This window comes from Pinus tabuliformis, chromosome 8 (genome assembly GCF_031772625.1).
Source record: "Pinus tabuliformis cultivar Carrire ecotype Pingquan chromosome 8, CPIR1, whole genome shotgun sequence".
In the NCBI taxonomy this organism is placed as follows: Eukaryota; Viridiplantae; Streptophyta; class Pinopsida; order Pinales; family Pinaceae; genus Pinus; species Pinus tabuliformis.
This window is the reverse complement of record NC_142294.1, coordinates 307,852,440-307,864,461: the sequence shown is the minus strand read 5'-3', so window position 1 is coordinate 307,864,461 and position 12,022 is coordinate 307,852,440. Positions and strand designations below refer to the sequence as shown.

At 42.8% G+C, this 12,022-nt stretch overlaps 1 protein-coding gene across 1 annotated transcript in view; it reads left to right on the top strand.

Annotated features, from left to right (window-relative positions):
• The window catches only part of DEG5 (DEGP protease 5), a 219,365-nt gene that overhangs the window by 181,102 nt on the left and 26,241 nt on the right, over positions 1-12,022 (top strand). The window lies entirely within an intron of this gene.

Sequence of the window (12,022 nt, the reverse complement as noted above, 5' to 3'; positions counted from 1 at the left end):
AGTACTTGACATAATAGGGCCAGAGGAGTTGTTACCGAGGGTTTCTAGTCGAGGAACTTGGATTAGCAGTGCAGTTGCACAAGACAATTAGAGTAGGGGGCATCTCGACAAGCGGCAGGAGGATTTCCAGGAGGGAAATCAAGACTCAAAGGGAGTCCAGAAGAGAACTTCCAGACGGGAAGTAGAGATTCAGAGGAGTCGAACAAAGAACTTCCAGGAGGGAAGTAGAGGAGCGTCATGGCACTACATGGGGTAAGAGACCAGGATAGACTGGACGGAGCATCGAACTTCGCAGTCTAGAAGGCCAGAATCTTATTAGTGCTTGAGAGGAATTGTGTCAAGAACTTTGCCTTGAAGGTTATAGCTATCCCAGTCGACCCCAATGATAACGACAAGTACAAAGAGGCGATGGCGAGGGCCAAGTGCAATATCCTTGACGGGGTCAAGGAATATGTGGTACCACATATAGCCGAGAAGGAAACAATAGTTGAGATGTGGGAGGCTCTCAAGAACCTGTACCAACATACTTCTGTGCAAAGAAGAATGTTGCTCGAGAACCAGATGAGGTCGTATCAAATGAAGAAGGGTCAATCGATTGACACCTTCCTCGGAGGACTAAATGAGATCGGAAACCAGTTGATTGCTATAGGAGCGACACCGGATCAGAAGCTTATGGCGAGGACAACCCTGAATGTTGCCTCAGAAGATTGGGAAGTGTTTGTCCAGAGTATCCTGCGTAGAGGGATTCTCCCACCTTGGGACGAGATGTGGGCAGTGCTTCGCTAGGAAGAGATCAGACAACAGTTGAAGACAGGTAGCAGCAGCAAAGGGATCAAGGTCAAGCAAGAGGAGGAGGATGTAGCCCTAGCATCTGAGGGAAAGCAGGAGAAGCAAAAGAAGAAAGATCTCTCCAAGATCAAGTGCTTCCACTGTGGGGAGATGGGTCATTATGCGACCTAGTGCCTAAGGAAGAAGAGTAAGGGAGAGTCTTCCGAGACTAAGGCAGTGTTAGCACAGGTAGAGAAGGAAGTTTTGAGAGACGATGATTGTGCCATGAGTGCATACACGCCACTTAAGCGGAAGTGGGGAGACATCGAGCTGTAGTCAGGTGGACTACAGGTGATGAGGGGCAGGATCTGTGAGGTACCCAGCCTCTTGGATTAGACCTTGCTATGGGAGCCCAGTCGAGGAGTAGCAGGACTAGCTGAGTGGGTAGAGATGGATGCGGATAGAGCAGCAGAGAGAGCTATAGTGTAGGAGTCCCAAGACAACGCAGAACTAGCAGGTTGCAGTAGTGTGAGAGGCATAGGAGTGTTGCACTAGTGCAGGAAGGCAGAGAGAGGTGTGCAACAGTGCGAGATGCAGGGAGTTGTTGCAGCAGCGTAGAGGTCAGAGAGGGAGCACTTGTCAGCGACAGAGGGAGCTTTAGCATCAGAGGGTGTTTCTAGCCCAACAGGGAGGTCAATTGGGAGATCAATTACTTATTTCTCAATTATTGAGTTGCAGTGTAGCAGTGAGTAGCACGATGCAACATGATGAGAGGAGGTGCAGTGCAGATGCAGTGTTGGGAGGAAGGACCAACAACAACATAGATGCAGATGGAGTTGCGGCGCTGGGAGGAAGGACCAACAACAACACGGATGCAAAGGGAGCTGTCATACAGATGTAGCAATAGCAATGGCAGAACCATGGGCAGCAGTATAGGAGGCAACAATGTAGAGGATGGTGGGCAGGAAGGCCTAGCATCAACACAGGTACCGATGCCAGATGATTAGAGTAATACTCAGTGAGAGGTATTGCTAGAGCACAGTCCTTGCTAAGTGGGAGTGTTCATTTGGGGTAGCATTGGATGTGCTCTGGCTACGAAATTTGGTGGAGAGGTTGGGGCACATGAGATCTCCAATACCCAGAAAGGGTTTGGGAAGATTCTAAACACATTAGGAGATATTAAAATAATCAATATTTTTAATGGAGTCCCTAAGTCTAAACTTGGGGAAAATAAAATATTAATGTGTATTAATATGAATCTGTGTTAGAATGGTCCAAAAGACATGAATGAAGCCAGATATAATCTTAGTCGTTGATTAGTGACTTAATCTCGGCCATTCAGATGTCAACAGGAAAAGTATAAGAGAAGGCTTGAGGGTCACTTGGAGAGCACACCACAGTGATTAGTCATTCTATTCTCTAGAGCGGGGTTTTCTAAGAGAGATAGAATCAGTGATCGGGAGAGCAGCTGAGGGGCATTGAGTACAGAGAAACAGAGAAGGCAGAGATTGTGCCAGGAGAGCAGCGCAACAGCCAAGGAGAGTGACGCAAAGCCAACAAGGGCTCACGCAGGGCCATGCAGAGACAGCCAAGTGCTGCGCAGAGCACCAAAGAGGCCAGCATGTCTGACGCAGAGGCCCAGAAAGCTGATGCAGGGCCTCCTGGGGCTGACGCATGCCAAGAAAGGTTGACAAAGGGCCAATGTGAGATAGAGAGGGGCCAACGCAGTCCAGATTGGGCAGACGCTGGGGTTGCAGAGCAGTTTTGTGTTGAGGAGCTGCCGGAAGGATTTTCCGGGGTTTCAGCTAGGAGATTTCTCTCAAACTGTGAGGTATAGCTGCTAAGGAAATTCTCTGTTGGGTAGGCCAGTTTCGACACCTAGATTGTACTTTGATATTGCTTAATAAGAAAACCCTCAGATAGCTGCACCAGTTTTCTCGCATTGGGATTTTCCGGGGACATTGGTCCAAAAATAATGGTGTCATGTGCTGTGTTTGTTCTTGTTTCTTTTAGTTGCTGATCTGTAATATGTTGAGCATGCACTAGTGTTTATTTTCAGTATTTACTTTGTAAATAACTTGTTAAAGAAAAATAACAAGTAGGTAGGAATAAATCAGAAAAGGTGCATGAAGGTTTTCTATACTAAGTAAACTTAGAAACTTCAATAGATATGAAGGACTCTACAGGGTTACTAGAAGACCTCTCCTAGCATTGGTTCATGATACTCATAATTTAAGCGAGCTATGACACTGAAGATTGGCCCATCTACATTATGATGCTCTTCCGAAATTGGAGAAATTGGTCTCAAGGATTCCCAAGGTTCAAATCCATCATGATGGAGTATGTTCAGGTTGTGCTAGTGGAAAGAAGACAAGGGGGCCATTCCCCTATAGCGAGAACAAGACAAATGACATCCTCCATCTCATTCATTCTGATATATGTGGTCCAATGCCTGTGCATTCTATTGGTTTCCATCTCTACTATATCACTTTCAATGATGAATTCTCAAGAAAGACATGGATATATTATATGAAGCACAAGGATGAAGCCTTCGAAATGTTCAAGGAGTTCAAATCGTTGATCGAAAATCAAACAAGAAAGAAAGTCAAAATATTCAGGTCTGACAATGGTGGAGAGTACACATCAAAGGAGTTCATTGATTTTTGCAAGAAGGAAGGTATTAAGAAAAACACAATTGCGCCCTATTCTCTCGAACAAAATGGAGTGGCTGAAAGAAAGAATAGGTCTAGTATAGAATTTGCTCGTGCCATGCTCCATGATCAAAAGTTGTCGAAGTTCCTTTGGGGAAAGCAACAAATGTCGCCGTATATGTTTAAAATAGGGTACCTCATCAAACATTGGACAACAAGACCCCTGAAGAAATATTCACAGATGTTAAGCCCGATGTTGGTCATCTCTGTATCTTTGGCTTCCCCATATACGTTCATGTGCCGAAGGACAAAAGAAACAAGTTGGAGGCCACCAGAAGAAAATGTACGTTTGTAGGATATTGTGAAAAGTCTAAAGCATTTAGAATAATATATATTCCTGCTCAAAGGAAGGTTGATATTAGCAGGGATGTTACATTCGATGAAGATGTCGCCCTTGGAAAAGCAAAGGACTTTCCTCTGCCTCCTCCTGAGAAGAATGATGATATGGATATTTTAGATGGTCCATTCGTGCCCGAATATGAAATAGATATTGTTGATGATCCCATGGAGCCCATGGATCCCTTAGATCCTCCTCCATGTGATCCTCTCGCCAGAAAGAGGCCACTTTGGCTTCGAGACACATTACAAGATGAAGAGAGATGAGCTCCCTTTCCAAGATCATTTAGAGAAAGGAAGAAGCCGTGCAGGTACTAGGGATATGTTGCAGCCATGAGCACTATGATTCAAGCTGAACCTGCCACATTTAATGAAGTCGTAAAAGAACAAGTTTGGAAAGATGCTATGGCCAAATAATATGAATCGATTTTGAAGAATGACGTATGGGATGTTGTGCCAAGATTGAAGGGGAAATCCCCCTGACTTGAAAGTGACTATTCAAGTTCAATCATGGAGTTGATGGTAGATTGAGAAATACAAGGCAAGGTTTTTGGCCTGAGGATTCTCCCAGAAAGAGGGAGAAGATTATGATGATATATTTGCACTTGTGGCTCGATATACAACCATTCGTTTGATAATTTCCCTTGCTGCAAGTCAAGGATGGACCCTTCATCAGATGGACGTGAAGACTGTATTCCTTCATGACATGTTACAAGAAGAAGTGTACGTTGAGAAGCCAGAGGGATTTGAAGTAGAGGATTGAAAGACAGATGTTTGTAGATTGAAGAAGGCATTTTATGGTTTGAAGCAAGCCCCTAGAGCATGGTACACCCACATAGACAATTATTTGGTGAAGCTGGGATTCACAAGAAGCAATGTTGATCCCAACCTCTACTTCAAGGTAGTCCAAGGTATGTCGTTGATTTTGGTTTTATATGTTGACGATCTATTCTTGACAGTAGTGAGCCCTTGATGATCAAGTGTAAGAGGGAGCTAGCCTTTGACTTCGAGATGAAGGACCTTGGACTCATGCATTACTTTCTAGGCCTTGAGGTGTGGCAAAGTCCCGATGATATTTTCCTCTCACAAGGAAAATATGTTGTGAAGTTGTTGGAAATATTTGGAATGCAGAATGCAAGTCACTACCCACACTGATGGAAATGAACTTCAAGAAGTTATGTAGAGTAGTTGCAGGACCCGATTTGGCGAGTCCATCCGATTATAGACAGTTGATTGGGGTTCTGATGTTCCTAGTGAACACTCGTCTAGACATATGTTATGCAGTGAATACATTGAGTCAATTCATGACTAAACCTCTCCATGCACATTGATCGTTGCCAAACACATTTCGAGATATTTGCATGGGACGATCACACTTCGTCTAATATATTTTGCCGAAGATGTTTGACTTCATGGATACATTGATGCTGACTGGGCAGGTAACGTTGTCGATAGGAAGAGTGCGTTTGGATGTTGTTTTAGCCTTGGATATGCCATGATATCTTGGATGAGCAAGAAGCATAAGTCTGTAGCATTGAGTAGTGTCGAGGCTGAATGTATTTACTATTGCCACTAGCATGGATAGCTGCGAAGCTGTTTGGTTGAGGAAGCTCTTTGGAGAGCTATCTAAGTAAGTCCTAGACACTACAGTGATATATTGCGACAACAAGAGTGGGATCGATTTGGCAGAGAATCCCGTATTTCATGACAAGTCTAAGTACATAGAGATCCAATATCACTTCATTCTAGGCATGGTGCAGAGAGGAGCCGTTAGGCTCCATCGAATATGACAGATGAGCAAATTGTAGATATTCTCACCAAGGCTTTGCCGAAAGGGATGTTCTTGGTCTTTAGAGAGCAGCTTGGACTGATGGATGTGACCCCTCCTGATAAGGGGCATCGTTGATCGAGGACACTGAGCCAACTCTTCTCCCCTGTTTGAGCTCCTAGGGTGAGGAATTGAGATGGAGGGCTCCTGGGGTTGAGGGATCTCTGGACAATAGGATATCGTCCCTACCTATTACCCATAGGGTTGGAGATGTTGCTCCCCTATCTTGGTCTTTGCAGAGTATACCCTAGTTGGCATCATACCCACAGGTCGGACTTGTTGGGATTGTCCCTCCTCATCTGGCCAACAGCTTGAGGAGGCTTGGGTCATGTGATCCTTACCATTTGGTAAGTCGAGTATCTAGCCCAAGCTTGGATTATGATGCAGGTGTTTTACCACGACTCTTGAGGGTCATTGCTGGGAAGATTAGTAGGCATTAGGATGGGTTGAGATGTGCCCCCCTATATCACCTATTGCTCGATATGGGGCCAGAGATATTTAGCTCCCCCATGAGATTTCGGGTTGAGATGTACTCCTCGATGTGGTTTCAGATTGAGATATGCTCTTCGACGATGTAGAGGGTGGTAGCTTTAGCTCCTCGATGATTCTTCTTCTTTAGATTCGAGAATGTTTTAGCAGATAGAGTTGAGCAAATATGGGACATGATATGACAACAGGATATACATGACATATTGATCGATGGTCAGATATTGACAGGTGGAATTCTCCCTAGTTGAGAGGGATGGTTAAATTATGCAACTACGGTGAAATTTCACTTTGGACATCTCATTTGATGTAGATGATGATTGCATTGAAATCCTCTTTTTGAGAGGACCAAAATCGACGTAAAGATTATCAAATTTGGACAAGGGAAAGTGTACTTATGAAGAAATCCCACATATGGACATTTTGGATAGGTTGGCCCTAAAGCAATTTGGACACCCATGGAAGCCTATAAATACAAGTGACCTCAAGCTCATTTGGACATCACTAATCATTTTCTTCTTTTCTTCTTCATTGATTGGTTCGCACAGGTTTGAGGCTGGGATGACAATACAAGTTCGCAAAAGTCCAAAATTACAGAGTCTGAGGCTCACATCTGTTTTAGGGTTTTTGGGTTACAGTCGTTGGCTTGTCATAGGACAAATTAGACCACAGTTGCTGGATTGCAAGCTCAAGGGAGTGACTGGAAGCCTTCAGTCGCTCTTACAACTCCTCCTCCATGCGATTGGGAAATTTGACCGTTGACCAAAGTTGACCGCATATATATTTTGATGTTGGAAACATGTTTCTGAATGTTATTGGTTTGTTTTGCTGGAAGATATTGTATTGAGATTAGGGACCACGTGGTTGGCTCAGATGGCAAAGAAAATGGCACATTGAACTATCTGGGGTTTGCAAGGGGCTATTGGCTGTCGGTTGAGGACCATCTAGGAGAAAAAAAATTCTCCTATATACACTACCCATGGGTGCTGGGTAACATCTGGCTCCAACTGGGACATGAGCTCTCGGGAAAGTGCTCAAAGCCACTTGAACGGGATGTCATGAGAACACAAGGAATCTCTTGGTTACCGTAGACCTCTTACCTACACATATCAAAGACCAAATGTTGATTTGGGGTAGCATCAGATGTGCTCTAGCCACGAAATTTGGTGGAGAGGTTGGGGCACATGAGATCTCCAATACCCAGAAAGGGTTTTGGTAGATTCTAAACAGATCAGGAGATATTAATAATTAATATTTTTAATGGAGCCTCTAAGTCTAAAGTTAGGGAAAATAAAATGTTAATGTGTATTAATATGAATCTGTGTTAGAGTGGTCCAAAAGACACGGATCAAGCCAGATCTAATCTTAACCGTTGATTAGGGACTTAATTTCGGCTGTTCAGATGTCAACAGGAAAAGTATAAGAGGAGGCTTGAGGGTCACTTGGAGAATACACCAGAGTGATCAGTCATTCTATTCTCTAGAGCATGGTTTTCTAAGAGAGATAGAATCAGTGATCTGAGAGCAGTTGAGGGGAATTGAGTACAGAGAGACATAGAGGCAGAGATAGTGCCGGGAGAGCAGCAGAGCAGCCAGAGAGAGAGATGCAGGAGCAGCCAGTGCTCACACAGGGCCACGCAGAGGCAGCTAAGTGCTGCGCAGAGCACCAGAGGGGCAAGCGTTGCTAACGCAGAGGCTTAGAGCGCTGATGCAAGGCTTCCTGGAGTGACGTAGGCCAAGATAGGCTGACATAGGGCCAACGCTGGGCTAGGAGAGGCTGACGCAGTCTAGATTGGGCAGACGCTGGGGTTTCTGGGGTAGATTGGTGTTGAGTAGCGGCTAGAAGGATTATCTAGGGTTTCAGCTAGTAGATTTGTCAGAAACTGAGAGGTATTACTGCCAAGGAAATTCTCTGTTGGGTAGGCCAGTTTTGGCACCCAGATTGTACTTTGATATTGCTTAATAAGAAAACCCTCAGATAGCTGCACCAGTTTTCCCGCATTGGGTTTTTACTGATTTCCTCATTAGAACTAAAATCATATGATATTTCTCATAGTATATTAGTTGCATTTAGATTAAATTTTAATATTAATATTAAGTGTAATCATAAAGCTAGTGAAACCAACATATCATCATATCACTATACATATGTCTGCGCCTGTAGCAAATCCCAAAGTGAATGTTGATCAAATTGTATGGAGGATGAAATGGGCGGGAGGTGGTAAAATATGATTTCCATTTAAGATAATAGGAAGCCTTAGGAAAATAAGTCAATTTAGAAGTGTGAGGCTTTCCCTTTAAGTACACAACGGTGGAATGAATGATCACCCTCAAGAACTCCCTATCACAATCGCTGCTCATAATATTATGCTTCGGAAGGTTGAGATGGGAAGAGAAAGGAGATTTGGGACAAGGAAGGGGATAACATAGTGATTGCATTCACAACCCTGAGGGTATGAGGGGGAAGGAGGGATGCATCTAGAGGATGCTTTGTCCTCAACATTACACCTAGGGAGGTGAAAGGGCCCATGGTTACGGGAGATCATACGAAAAGGAGCGAGGGAATCACTTGTGGAAAACTTTAGATGATGAACGAGGGAAAAGGGCAAAGGGGAAGGGGAAGGCGAAGTCTCAACAGGAACCTTTTCTTGAAAATCCAACTCAAGAGGCTCAAGTGATTTGAATATACTCCCAGAATCATAAGGAAGGTAGGTAGGAGTGAGGGCCTTATCAATTTCATCATTGTTAGTATCAAAGATAGGGTCTTCCCAAAAAGGAGAATCAATTACCTCCAATTGCTCTCTTTCATGCAAGGGACAATAATGATCCTTCTTCTCAAGGGTATCAATGGGTATCTCATAAATAATACCTGAGAGAAAGGGGAAACCACTCTTAGCCTCATCTTCCTTGTCGGTGTCATAAATGGGAGCACAATCAAATTGAGGACCAACGATTTCCCATTTCTCCTTTTCAATGTGGAAGTAATCTTCCAAGGGGTTAATGGGATCACTTTCCTCAAGGTTCTAAAAAGAAGAGTCATCGAGAGTCATATCCTTGAGAAAGGTAAGGTTAGTCTCAACTTCCCTTTCCATATACTCATCCTTCCCAACACGTGTTCTCAAAATCATCCTATTCATCATGCAGACCTAACGAGGACTCATATTCCTACTCATCACCTAGATCCTCAAGGTTATCTTCATCTTGTTCAGTCGGCAAGAGAGACTACTCTTCGTCCCTCTTCTCTTGAAGAACAATAGCTAAGGTATTTGTTATATGATTTTGGTAAAATGCTTCTAGGAGGAGAGTAGTGGTAGGGTTTTCTTTATATTCACATTTCATCGTATGAAGCTTAACTTATTTCGTGTGTAAATGGAAGAATACTTCATTAACATTACATTCCCTTTCTAACCCCCTGCATGACCTACTATATTCATCCACTTTTTCTTGCATGATTTGGAGGCTTTCAGGATCAATCTCTTTGTCATCTATGTTCCCCACCCCATTGTTATTGGCTTCCAACTCTATCACTGACATTTGTTCATTATATTCACTTTATTGATCATCTTGGTCACCTTGATCATCCAACTGATCACATTCTATGGGGCTTTGCAATTGATTATAATATTTGTCATTGATTAGGTCAGTCAGAATATTCAAAGCACGGGTTAGGCGAGTAAAGTCAAAGAGACGACTAGGATCCTCCTCATAGGCGCACCTCACTATGTCGAGTTGCACTTGTTGCAACCTATGAAACCTAAGCACGAGTTCCATATCCATACCTTCCAATAAAATTTGATAAGATTTTGCATATTTATTTGCATTCTTTTGCAGTTTTTGAATGTCTTGGCCAGTGAGTTTTGCAAATGTAGAACCAAGATTAATCTTTATTTTACAATAGTCCATTTTCTATGATTTTGCATATTAGGATTAAAATGGAGTTGTTAGGGTGAATTAAAGTGCCTTGATAGATGCTTGCTTCACCCTACAAGCATTGACCTTTGAAGCTCAATGAAGAACTAAGGCTTCATTCTTCCAACGGAGTCGCCAGTAATATATGTTAGTATGTCGTATGGATAAAAAAACACACGTCTCTTTTCCACGACAATGACGCCAAAATGTTACCTCTTAAACTAGCAGGGGTTCTAGGAGGGGATTGTAAAAGGGCAACTACTAGGTCAAGGGAAACAATGGAGCAATAGCCCACTGTCACCTCAGCTAAAGCTCCCTACTCTTTACGTACTTTCACCAATGGGAGGATACATGGTATAAAGGGAATCACTAGAAGGATGAATTAATGAAGAGATAAGGAGCGATTCCTAAGGCCTATTCATGAGAGAGACTCAATTGTATGGTTTGCTTGCTTGGGAAGTAAGTTGTAAGGCTCTCTAAGAAGGGCCAAGGTTTCAAGGGCTAGGTTTTGCAAATAAGCTTTGTAAAGGAGGGATCTAATCCTAAAAACCCTTGTGAAAACTTGGTTTCCGAATGGTCTTTGTGAGATTTTCTTTGAAAAGTTGTGGGACCACATGGGATCAAGTGGACCCAAAATTAGGTCAAGTAAGAGGAATTGGTTACTCAAGGAGGGGCTTGACCTAATTGTGGAAGAGAAGAGGATCAATGGACAAATCTTCTTGGAATAGAATGCAATGATCCAAATGAGGTCACTAGCCAAGGGAAACCTAGGGCAAGAAACAATCCTTGAGCTAGGGCTTGCAATATCTTGAGATCCACTTTCGGATTTGCTTCAAATTTGGAGGGTCTCTAGAGCAAACTCCAGTGCAGTTGTGGACCAAAAATCGAAGTGTTTGGATGGCTAGATTGTGAGATAATTGATGCCCTAGGTGACCTATGTGGTTAGGCCTAGAAAGAAAGAGAGAAAGGTTATAAAAATACGCTTTAAGGTGATCACATATGGAGGATCAGTGCCTAATCCTTTGGGGGAAATGGAGTCAAGGACATTCCAATGCTTGAGATGGATTCACTTAGTCAAAGAGGCATTTAAAATAATTTCGCATGGCAATTAGGGCATGGGACAATTGCTTCAAGGTATTTACACTTCGATATGCAACATATGATGACTTATCAAGATAAAATTTCAACAAAATATCTCTAGGAATATTCACTTATTCAAACATGGCCCATGACATGATGCAACATTATAAAAAGACAAATTTCCACTCTTTCACACAAGAAAAGCAACAAATTTCAGCCTAGTATAGCGAAAATCCGCAGCAACATACATGTGACATAAGAAAATGACAAAACTAACATTAAAAGAGAACTTACATGTGAAAACAAGTATATCCAATCATCATCATATGCCAATATAGAAGCTCCAAGACAAAAATGAAGAGATCGAAACATCAAAATTCATCCATCCATCCAATTTTGTCTTCCAAAAAGAATAGCGAAAATATCACAAGAGAGAATGATTGAATCCAAGTGATGATGATCAAAATGATTCATCACACTTATATTTATAAACTTCCTAATGAATTTGATTTAGCTAATTAGGCCGAATTAAGCCCCTAAAATAAAATAATGTGCATAATAACAAAACTTTTGGTGACAAGCCCACCAAATAGCTCAATAATGTAAAGATAAACCTCTCAAGAGGGTTGAAAGATCAATAAAATGAATCGTTGGGCCTTCGAGGAGGCTTGATGAAGTCCAAAGGGTGCCATGATGAAGAAACAAACTCCCAACACAGTAGACAAGGGATTGGTCCCTTGCTATCCAATCAAGAACCTCTAGTGCTCCCAAGTAGGTGTGGGCGCACAAGGACATCCTCATGGGTCTCCAAATAGATCAAAGATGTTTGTAGACCATCTGTAAGGGTTGGAGTAATGACATAAGCCTTCCCTCTGCAGCGGGAGGCATTCTGGAACCTTTGCCAA